This window comes from Ictalurus punctatus, chromosome 1 (genome assembly GCF_001660625.3).
Source record: "Ictalurus punctatus breed USDA103 chromosome 1, Coco_2.0, whole genome shotgun sequence".
NCBI lineage: Eukaryota > Metazoa > Chordata > Actinopteri > Siluriformes > Ictaluridae > Ictalurus > Ictalurus punctatus.
In genome coordinates this window covers 32,540,385-32,552,160 of record NC_030416.2, presented here as the reverse complement: position 1 = coordinate 32,552,160, position 11,776 = coordinate 32,540,385, and the positions used below count along the sequence as shown (strand labels likewise).

Below are 11,776 nucleotides of genomic sequence, written 5' to 3'. Positions count from 1 at the left end.
CGTATGACACACACACAGGCACACACATAAAAACACAGACTGAGTAACCCTGTCCCAGCCCTGTGCTGTAAAAAACATGGAGTTTGGACTATGATATCATATGTTTGAATGATGTATCATCATCTGCTTGCTCGGTACTGCGCCTTCACAAACCAGGTTATTTCTCACAAATGATACATCGAAAGACATACGCTTTGTGTCCTCATCCTGTCATGATCTCATTTTCCCATGACTAAAAAGCATTGTAATCCTGACCCAGCCCAGTCTGTACACACACTCAGATGTACAGTACACACACCGTCTGCAGGTTCAGGTACAATCCCTGAGTCACCACTGTTTGATCAAACTGTCTGAGTGTTTATCCGTAGTGGAATGTGCACTCATCTAATACGGCCGTTTGCAGAGAGTTTGCACGATATACAGCCAGATAAAAACATGATGAAGTCGTTCAAGCAGCTGCCAAACCGCTACTATGCACCATTACACCACTGTATGAGCCCATATATTTAATCTATAGCACTCATAAAGACGCTCACCAGTATAAAAGGGGTGGATTAGATTGTTTATAAAAATCAACCCTAATAGTTACCACTTAATAAAAACGACTTTATGTTAATGTTTTCCACTCGTCAAAGGCCTTAGGATGTATCAATAAAGCATATTTATGGATTTGATTGAGACTAAAGGAGCAGTTTGCAATTCTAAGAGCTTCCTGCTACCTTCCAAGTGAATTGCAACTATAATAAAATCACGACAAGTCCCTTCTCCCTCCCACAACCCCCTTCCTCACATGTCTGTTCAAACTATGTACGCCTAATGAGTTGTCTTGTTAGAAAAAGGGACAAAGCTCTGTTCCAGCATGGTACATACTAATATTCAGAGCAGTGAAATGTAAAACACTGAAAAAGCTGAAACTAGCCTACTAGATCTATTGCATGATGTTATTCCAATTAAAATGTATGTACACTATGTGGCCAAAAGTATGTGGACACCTGACCATCACACCCATATGTACTTTTTGAACATCCCATTCCACTAGGTTTTGGAGCGTGTCTGTGGGGATGTGTGTTCATTCCACTACAAGAGCATTCGTGAGATCAGGTACTGATGTTGTGTGAGGAGGTCTGGGGTGCAGTCGGTGTTCCAGTTCATCACAAATCTGTTCAGTTGGGTTGAGGTCAGGGTTCTGTGCAGGATATTCGAGTTCTTCCACTCCAACTGATCAAACCATGTCCTCATGGAGCTCGCTTTGTGTACAGGTGCATTGTCATGCTGGAGCAGGTTTGGGCCTCTTAGTTCCAGTGAAGGGAAATTGTAATTCTACAGCACACAAAGGCATCCTATACAATTGTGTGCTTCCAAAGCTATGGCTACAGTATGGGGAAACCACATATGGGTGTGATGGTCAGGTGTACACAAACCTTTGCCCATATATACTGCATTTCATTGGCTCAATGACAGTGAAATGACATTGGCTCAATTGTCATTGCACAATGACAATAAAGTTGAATCTAATCTAATCCAATCTCTCGTTTTCTGTAATTATGCACATTAATGCATTGACTTGATTGATTTTTTACTCCTTGCTACAACAATATGGGAGACACCTGAAAACTATGCTGTTCTGCTAAAGAGCAAACACAAACAAAATTCACCTGGCAGAAAAGCCGCCATTTTCAGTCTAACTTTGGTCTTAGTCAATTCCCACCCATTAGCATTCTCTCCCCTACCACACAACAGCTAGCATGAGAGGAGGGTGAAGACTATCACTTGCACCACCTTCATCTAGATGCCCTTTGACCTGTGAATTCACAAGCTTCGATCTTGTGACCCAACAGAAAACAAGACTGTGTACTCTTTGGTCAATAAAAAAATAGAGCAGCCGCTAATTAATAAGTTCACATCAAAGCTTTGCCTCGTTGTTTTCTTACTGTTTCTTGGCACATGTCTAGGGAAAAAAATGCCTTCTTAATCACAAACAAAATAAAACTTAATCACCAAAAAATACTGTTTTTTTTCTCTCTGTGCCTGCTAGGATTTTCTTGTTAGCAATGTTGGCACCTCTGCTAATGACTTGCCTTGTAAGGAAAAGGGGCAAAGTTGAGCAGCTCTGTTCCAGCTGAGGTCACAGCTAATATTCGGGCCAGTAACAGAAAGCTGAACTGAAGGAAGCTAGTCAGATCCATTGCATGGTAATATCTCAGATTGTGATTTCTCTGAATTTATGTGCTTTTTATTCTTACAAACTACACCATTACTGGTTATTTTTAAAAGATGCATTGATTTTTTTTTTTTTCTTACAATGGGAATCGGCTGGTAACTGATTTTGATGTCCTCACATTAACAGAGCCGAGTTCCTACACATTTCTATGGCTAGGTTATGTGAAATGTCACGGATGTGATGTTGTCAGGCTTCAAAGTCTAATAATGTGCATGCAAGATTGGTGTTAGTCAAGATCGCATGCATTCACAGGATAAAATCCATCATGGGATTGAATTGGAGAATGTATTGAATCCTATGGAATTCAGGATATCATTTCTGATCCCTATCCTCAGATTAGTGTAATTATATGACATAAATACTAGAATTCGTTTGATATTTTCTGATATCTTTAACAAGAAGCAGTGTGGATATCTATGTAGTGTTTGCTCTTGTGCTTTTCCATACTCCCTGTGTGTGTGTGTGTGTGTGTGTGTGTGTGTGTGTGTGTGTGTGTGTGTGTGTGTGTGTGTGTGTGTGTGTGTGTGTGTGTTTGTAGTGAGTAAGCACCTTTGCTCAGCTGAAAATGACTCACTCAGATCTTGTGACCTGGCCTGAAGTAGCGAGAGCCCTCTGCCTCACATTCTTCAGGAAATGAATGATGCTGCAATCAAAACTCGGCTGGAAGTAAAGCAGGGTGGGGGTGAGGGGGCTTTGACAGATAGAGGTGAGCTCACTTTATAAAATCTCTTTTCCACATTACCACGAAAATATATTGAGTACAACATATTTCATTTCCAATTTATGTTGTTGTTTTTTTTTTTACCTCCAGGGTCAGACCAGGGCTTCTGCATAGCTCTAATGTATTTACAAGCTGCACAGAATGACAACATGTCTCTGAATAAAATTTGACATTTGACAAGGCATAATAATATGTTATTGAAATGGACTGCCAATAACTACTATAGGTAATGGTTAAAGTGTAAAGAGAGAAAGAATCGGTGGATATCCGGGGGGGGGGGGGGGGGGATGTGTGTGTATAAATCATTTAGTTCACCAGGCTATTAATGTAATTGTGTAATATGACGTAAATCGATATTTTAACAAACCAGTCTAATTATAAAGTGATAAAAGACTGATTGTCAAACCTGTTCACAGACTTGAACTGCCATATTAAACTGCAAAAACAAAACAAAACATGGATTTATACAAAACCACCTGTTCTACAAGAGTGCACATGCCTCAGACTAAATAAGGCTGTGTTGTTTAGACATAGAGAAATGTTTATATTGTGCCCTGAGTTCCCTGGGATAGGCTTCAGGCACCTCGGGACCCTATATAGGATACAGAAAATGGATGGATAGATGGAAATTCCTATATCCAAATACGTCCAAGGGATTTTGTGTGAATCTCAAATATGGATGGAATGAAAAGTTTCATGATGATATCACAGGTGCCAACAGCTATGGTTTAGCTGTAGTATTTTTTTTAGCTAAAGCAGCTATAATAAAAGACAACATATGCCAGAGCCATATCTCCCTGCAGTTATTGTATGGTTTCCCCACTGAAGTTAAGCAGGGATGAGCCTGGACAGTACCTGGATGGTAGACCTCCTGGGGAAAAACTAAGAAGTGCCAGAAGTGGTATAAGTGAGGCCTGCAGGGCGTGCTCACCCTGTGGCCTGTGTGAGGCTTAATACCACAGTTTAGTGACAGGGACACTATACTATAAACAGCACTGTCATTTGGATGAGACATGCTGACTCTCTGTGGTCAATAAAAATCTCAGCAATCCTACTCTCAAAAAGAGTAGGCCCTTCTCTATCATGGCCCCCTAATAATCCCAATCTCTGAATTGGCTATGTCATTCCCACTATAGCTGCTGTCACATCATCCAGGTTGATGCTACACACTAGTGGTGTTTGAGAAGACCCCCCCCCCCCATACTACATGTATATAAAGCACATTGACTGTCTAAAAAAGAGCTATGTAACTGTAGCTAATCAAATTCGTTTTATGGAAATACCAGTTCATGGTTAATTTAACACCACCATTAGCTAGATGAGCTTGATATGTACATTTACAATCCTCAGAGCTTGTGATCCAATAGAAAACAAGTAGGCGTGACTGTGGTTGGACTCTTTAGTTGTAAAGAAATTGGAGGCGGGACTTATTATTGAGTAGCAATCACAACAATATTTTACTTCGGCACACATCTGGAAAGAATAAAAAAATATGAACAGCATTAATAGAAAGGGAATGGAAAACGGTCGTTAGTTTTATGAGGAGGTACATTTTTGCCATGGCATCACCTCATATCCCAACAGAGTGCAACCACTATAGACCATCAGACCCACACTCTCATTCTACAGCTAGTTTATGCTCTCTTTCTTTGCAGAAAAGAAATTTAGCTGTGGCAGATTCACATCCCAGGCAGACAGCGGGCAGTTGTAGATGGTCCCCCATACACGAGGGAGCATCCAGATGCCAGGTCCTGCCACAGGGGCCACAAGGAAGTGGAGTGTGTCCACACATTCACGTCACCGCTCACCTCAGTCATCTGGGTGCTAATGGATACCGACTCAACAGACTTCCTCGAGGGGTTTCAAAAAAAGGAGAAACAGAACACACAGTGAACACCGAACTCCATTTCCCACAAGGTCTGGCGGTTCAACTGGAAAACAACAACGAGCTTGACAACACCACAAATCATGGCTGACAGCGAGTTACCCAGGTGGGTTTTAATTGTGATCGCATGCTGGTTCGAAATCTCTGTGGTGAACCGGAATGACTTCAGGGTTACTGAAAATATCAGAAGAGTATTCGGTCTGTGCGCTGAAGTTAAATGTCATGGCTTCCTGAATGGTTGTCTGCATGCCCCAGACATTCTGAAGTAAGCAATAAACCTACATGAATGTACTAGGTTTCTCTGAAGAATACCATAACAAGTAGGCCATTTGTTTGATAAATGTAACCTCTAAAAATATTTCTTCCTTGGCATTCTCTTACTATAACGGTGACCTTTTTGCGCTTGTCTTACACTCCTAAATCTGTCATCCACATGCAACTGTCACACAAATCTTTTACCAAGCTGTGTAGGCTGAGGTAGGCTCTGAGTTCTACCTTGCTCACTGTGGAATTATGGGAAAATGGGTGTTATATAAGGTGGTGTTGCAGGGTTGAGCAGTAAATTAGATGAAGGCCATGACAGACTCTTTTAGCTAAGGCATGACAGCTCTGGGCCGACTTAATTATCAGTCCATGACGAGTCGTGGCACACAGATCTTTGGGAATTTCTGAATGGAGGTGTGAAATGTGGGTCAGTAGAGATTGGATAGAGTGTGTTGGGAATCTGTAGGTCCACTCATGTTATCGGTTAGTAACAGCATTCATGTTAACACTGGGCCCGAGTCAGAACAGCTGAAGCATTCCTGGCATTGCCATCCCGATAAATCCTCAGCATTTAACAATGTCCCCAGCTCATCCAAACTCTGGGTAGGCCACATTCTTTGACTGGCACAAAAGGGGCACTATATTTGAGCAATCAGTGCCACCCACAATGGCGCGACAACAATTCACACCCGCAAAGGAGCAGTGAGTCGCCTCGCTTAGCAGTCACACAGTTGTGCAATGGAATGGTAGTAATTACAGACCACAGCATGGCAAATTCCCTCCCTCTCTCTCTCTCTCTCTCTCTCTCACTCTGTTATTCTCTCTTTCTGTTTCTCTCCTCATTTCTGTTGGGTTGTTTTCTCCTCCTTTTGTGTAAACTTGATTTACCTAGCTAAACACTCAGGCAACAGTTTAGAAGCCTTCAAAAACATGATACAACCCAAAATAATTCTGTCTACCTTCATAGACACATCCAGATTTCCAGAAGAAGGCCATTTTCCTAACACAATTACAGTGGCGTTTTGAACACAGAGTAATTAACCACAGCATAGCACCAGTACATCCATTCCAAATGACCCCTCTCATCACCCAGACTGGCCATTTTCAGCCATTCCCAAGGTCAGATAAATGCCGTAGCCCACCATGCAGCTGAAACCTGACAACAGGGTGCTGTAATTATCACTGTCCTTGATATTTAATGTGGAATGAGTAGAGTAACCTTTAGTGTTTGCCCGTGAGATCCCCCTCCTCCTCCCTTCGCTGGCTCTCTACAGGCAAGTCAGAAAACAAGTGGCTCACTTTGGAGAGAAATGTGAAGTGTGTTTGCGTGCCAAGTGCTGCCCTGGGACTGGCCGAAGTGTGCACACACTTACACATACAAAATGGATGCATGTCCATGCCGCCTGGCTTGGCGAAGGCTTTGCTGATGTGCACTAGTCGATTTGAAGGCAAATCTGAGATTCTGTCTGCATTACAGTCACGTGAAGGCATCTTGCCAAACGAGTTAAACATTCATGTTTGTAACTGGATTGAAATGATTACTATTGGAAGCCATGCATTCATCCGGTGATTGTTAGGATCTGTCCTCTACCACAATGTTTATGCCAATGAAATTCAAAGGCCCTCAATCATAATCTGCAAGTGTGGGGGATTCGATTTGAATATTAATGTCATGCACAAAACCACTTGTAATCCTATGAATGGCAGTGTAAATACAGACACAGTAAGAGACCTGCGCTGAGCTGTAATCCAGTGACCAGTGCCAAATTACCACCTGCATCAACCCCATTCAGGAGACACTGCTCTACACAATGCCAGAACAATGACAACATTTGGCAAAAAACACTGGTGCTGGTCTAAATGGAAGGTGTACAATTGTTAACCAAATACAAACCAATCAATCAAACAAACAAACAAACAGCAATGTGATGTGTTAAAGAACCCAAACAAAACAAAACAAAAAAACATGTTTATTTTTTAATGATTTATACTCATTCTGATGACTATTTTCATTTTAATTACTAAACTCATTTAGGTTACTCATTCTACTCTCATTCTAATTCTGATTACTATGCCCATCCTGATTAGTGTGCTAATCCTGCTAATTCTGATGACTACTCATTCTGATAACTATACCCATTCTGATGACTACCCATTCTGATAACTATACCTATTCTGATGACTACCCATTATGATAACTATACCCATTCTGATGACTATACCCATTCTGATGACTATACCCATTCTGATAACTATACCCATTCTGATGACTATACCCATTCTGATAACTATAGCCATTCTGATAACTATACCAATTCTGATAATGATTACTACTACACTCCACAGGCAAAATGTGTCTCCTCAAACTTTCTCACTTCCTTTTCAGGTCAAGCTGTGCAGCTCAGTGTCGCAAATCATGTCTCCAAACCCCTGCTGTGTTAACCACCACTACGTACATCAAATATCCAGAGTCAACCCATCCCTGCCCTCTTGACCTTGATCTCTGCTTCATGCTTTGGATTTGTTTGTTTGCTGACAGTTCTATTTAAATAAAAGCATTCTTACATCAAAAGTCCAGCGTCAACCCATCCCTGCCCTTTTGACCTTGATCTCTGCTTCACGCTTTTGATTTGTTTGTATGTTGGCAGTCTTTTTTTAAATAAAAGCATTCTCTGCAAATGTTGCCATCCCTGCCGCCTGACAGTATACTTTGCCATCAACATGGAGGCAGAAGGAATGTGTGAGTGGCAACATGCAATAGACAGATAGAAATACTTTATTTACACTGCAATTGTTAAAAATAATTGGAGCTAGCAGAGGATGGTTTCGATCCATCGACCTCTGGGTTATGGGCCCAGCACGCTTCCGCTGCGCCACTCTGCTAGGCACACACCCTTGTTACTCTGATTACTGTTCTCATTCTGAAGTTCCAACACTTAATTTGAAAAGTGTTCTCATGGCACACAATGCTATAGCCACGGAACCTCCATGCTAATTAAGCTAGCTAATTTATCTGATGTTGGTGATGAAAAAAAAATAATGACTGTTATGTTGCATGTTCACAGATCACTGAGAATATCACAATGCAAATTGAGACTCTGATATTTGAAATGTGTCTGACTGCAACATTTACGAGCTAGTTTACAAGCAGTTGACTAGCCTGCTAGTTGTTATTGTCAGCAGAAGGACACAGTTTTTGTTATGCATCAATCATAATTACTATCAATGCAATACTTTTTGGTGTATGAGAAATAACATGACCAATCATTTATCTAAAATGATTTGAAATGCTGATAGATAGATTTGCTAGCAAATTGATCCAACATAAAAAAAAACCACAGTAGAAATTGCTCATGAACATTCCTGCATTCAGTTGTTGGTTTTATAATTTAATTTTTATTTATATATTTATTTATTTTTTAGAAAGAAGGGAGTAGAGTCTGCTCTTTCCTGTAAAATTAGAGCCCAAACACACTATTCCTAGTCTTCCCTATTCAGAAAAAAATGCATCTTCACCTATAACAAAATGATGCCAGGAACACACTGACGAGCTGTCAGCGTTTCATTAAAAACGTTTAGTCTACTGAGAAGTATGGTTTAATTTTCACACATTTGCTTTCCAGTGACTGGAAATGTAAAACTTATTTATCTCCCAGTCGAGTTATAAACAAAGCGCACATGAAGAAAAATGTTAGAAATGTACTGTGAGAGTTTTGTTCAGAATGGAACAATTCAGACATTGTAACAGACATATAATGCTAGAAAAATTATTATGGTTGTTTGGTTGTTCTGACTGCTGATTGCTTTTTTTTTTCTGACTCCCTTCATTTCTCACCTTCTGGTGTTTACAGAGGACATATGATTAAACAGCACTGAATGATAATTGAAGAGGGGGGCAAATTATTGCTATTTTTTCCCCACCAAAACCTGATTGCTACGTGCACGATGTGAGAAAAGAACAGCAGCGAAATAACAACCTGAATAACAAGAATAACAAGCTAAAAAATGAGCAAAGGTAATACTTTTAATGCTTTATAATATTTCTTAAGAAGCTTGAACTCCTTAATCGGTTTATTATTTAATGAACTGGATTGTTTTTAATTGACAGACATGCTTTTGAATTGAATAATAATAATAAAAAATAATAATAAAAAAGCAATAAATCATGAATCAAAGTGATTTGATCAGTCCAAATGTTCACACTATGAGTAATAATCTTGGCATTATGAATGAGGCTAAAGGTGTAGAAATGTTCCTATGCCATTTTTAGTATTTTGTTGAGCAATATATTATTTAAAAAAGTACTTTTATATTACCTTGGCCGGGAAACGTTAGGCAAACTGACTCAATGAATGAGCTATCTACAGTGTGTTCAGGCGTAAGTTAAGCCTCTGCCACAACATGCCAAGGGTTTGTAGCACTACTGAGCTGCTATCTAGAACAAACAGCTATGAATAAGTTCCTGAATGAGAAGAATGAGCTTTAGATAGATCACCTATGACAGATTTGTCTTCTCGCTCAGCGTACCGTAGCCGAGGTGTTTACACTGGAGTGTTTTCTCTATGCCTTACACTGACATGGAAACGTGAGCAAGAGAGACATTGAGATGGTGAGACAGATTAAGAGAGAGATAGACTGAGGTCTCTGCATTTTTCTCATGCCTGGGAGACCTTGTTGTCATTCTCGACTGTAAACACACAAGCCGACACTTAACAAAGCCAAATAGGCATGTCTTATCTTTCTAGCACACACACACACACACATGCATTGTGTCAGCCAGGTAGCCTTAACACCAGGAGTGTGTCATGGAGGGGCCTCGGCTAGCAGGAGGGCCGTGCGTCACAGAGCCACTGTATAATCGCAGCCAGGTATGTGTCAGTGTACAGAGTGTGTGTCTGAGCATGTCTGGGGACAGGTATGTGCTGCTTACACACAGAGAAATTTACTCACACTACATACAGGACCAGAGTGAGGGTAAAGGGTGTGTCCAAGATTAGAGGTTAAATCCCAGAACGAGTAATCCAAAGAAAACACAAATCACACTGCTGTCTAAATGCAGTCGATCAGCCAAAACCTGTTTGGTGTCTGAACAAGCAATGGAATTCGGAACCGTTATAGGTACTTGTTTAAAGTGCCTACGCTTCAAGACACCATCATACAACCAAATTATATTTGTTATTTAAAAATTTCATACAGTTCATCGCATTGCATCAGTGGAAGGGTGTGAGTTAAAATCCCAGAGACCCATTGCAGTACTGTTGATGAAGACCTGGAACTCTCAATTTGCATGGATTACGTCAGTTTGGATGACTGAAACCACCAAATGAATCAATCTAACACTCAAAAATATTTGTAAAGAAACAAATTATACATTTTTTAACTGATTGGGCAAGTAAAAGGCTCAAGTGTTCTGCCCAGTCTCCTATTTTGGTTAGCTAGAAGCTTAATTAACTATATATATACACATACAGTGTAGTGTATGGAGCTGGGCGATATGAAAATATAATATGATCACGATCAATTCTGTCTCTATACACATTCCTGAGATATCGTGGATATTGAGATATATTTTATTGCATTTATAATTAATTACAAAGCGGCTGGAAGCAGTTGATATGATGTTAAATATTGTGCATAATGTACTTCGGTGTTAGTTTTTATATAAAGAAAAAGTTTATTTTTAAAATATAAAAATACTATACGTTTGTTTATTAATAATAATTAATAAAACAAATATCATTGCTTTCAATCTAAAGAAAAACCTTATTAGCCTTATATTTATTATATGTTCATTTTTAAATGTTATTTTATTTTTCAATATTTATTTTCGGGGAACATGGGGGCTTAGTGCTTAGCACGTTTGCCTTGTTTCGGGGTTCGAATCCCGCCTGTGAGCGGAGTTTGCATGTTCTCACCATGCTACAGGGGGTTTCCTCCGAGTACTCAGATTTCCTCCCCTAGTCCGAAGACAAACTGACTGGTATTTACGAATTGCCTGTAGTGTGTGAATGTGTGTGTGGGATTGTGCCCTGCGATGGGTTGGTACCCTGTCGAGGGGCCTTGTTCCCTGAGTTCCCTGGGAATGGCTCCAAGCTGCCTCTTGAACCTGTGTAGGATAAGCAGTACAGAAAATGGATGGATGGCAATTTATTTTACCTTTATTTTATTCTTTCTTTATTTCTGATGTATATTTTGTGCCTTGTCTTTCATGTGTGTTGCTAGAACACTCCAATTTCCCTTCCGTTGGGATCAATAAAGTGTTTTCGATTATAAATTTGTTTAATAATAATCAATACATGTATAATTATTTATTCCATTTTTTTTTAAAATGATGAATTTTGATTTATTTTATTTAACTTGTTTTATTCACCGATACTGTATTGCCGGTAACGTGTGAGCTATTGAATATCATGATGCATATTGTGTATCGTAGAAATACCTGCGAGAACCGTGATATGATATATTTGTCATCTCGTCCGAGCTCTTGGTCAGATTCAGGGGCATGAACGAGTATGTGATTATAATCCTCTTCTAAGACAGTTTCCATTGTTGCCCATCAGGTTTGCGCCCTCAGCAAGTTGTTGGTGAATGTTTCAACTTTGAAACGTGGTGTATTCGATCTGGCTAGCAATTTTATTGTCCTCTATACAGTATGTTTAACTGTGAAGTGACTGTATGGAGGTAG

At 39.9% G+C, this 11,776-nt stretch overlaps 1 long non-coding RNA gene and 1 other non-coding gene across 2 annotated transcripts; one reads left to right on the top strand and one right to left on the bottom strand.

The window, feature by feature from the left end:
• Window positions 1-2,177: 2,177 nt before the first annotated feature.
• LOC108263409 (uncharacterized) lies at window positions 2,178-7,741 on the top strand. The gene is made up of 4 exons (XR_001812159.3): window positions 2,178-2,192; window positions 2,760-2,927; window positions 4,598-4,933; window positions 7,478-7,741. It is a non-coding gene; the product is annotated as an uncharacterized LOC108263409 (long non-coding RNA).
• Window positions 7,742-7,902: 161 nt separating this feature from the next.
• trnam-cau (transfer RNA methionine (anticodon CAU)) lies at window positions 7,903-7,974 on the bottom strand. Its single transcript has one exon. It is a non-coding gene; the product is annotated as a tRNA-Met (tRNA).
• Window positions 7,975-11,776: the final 3,802 nt, after the last annotated feature.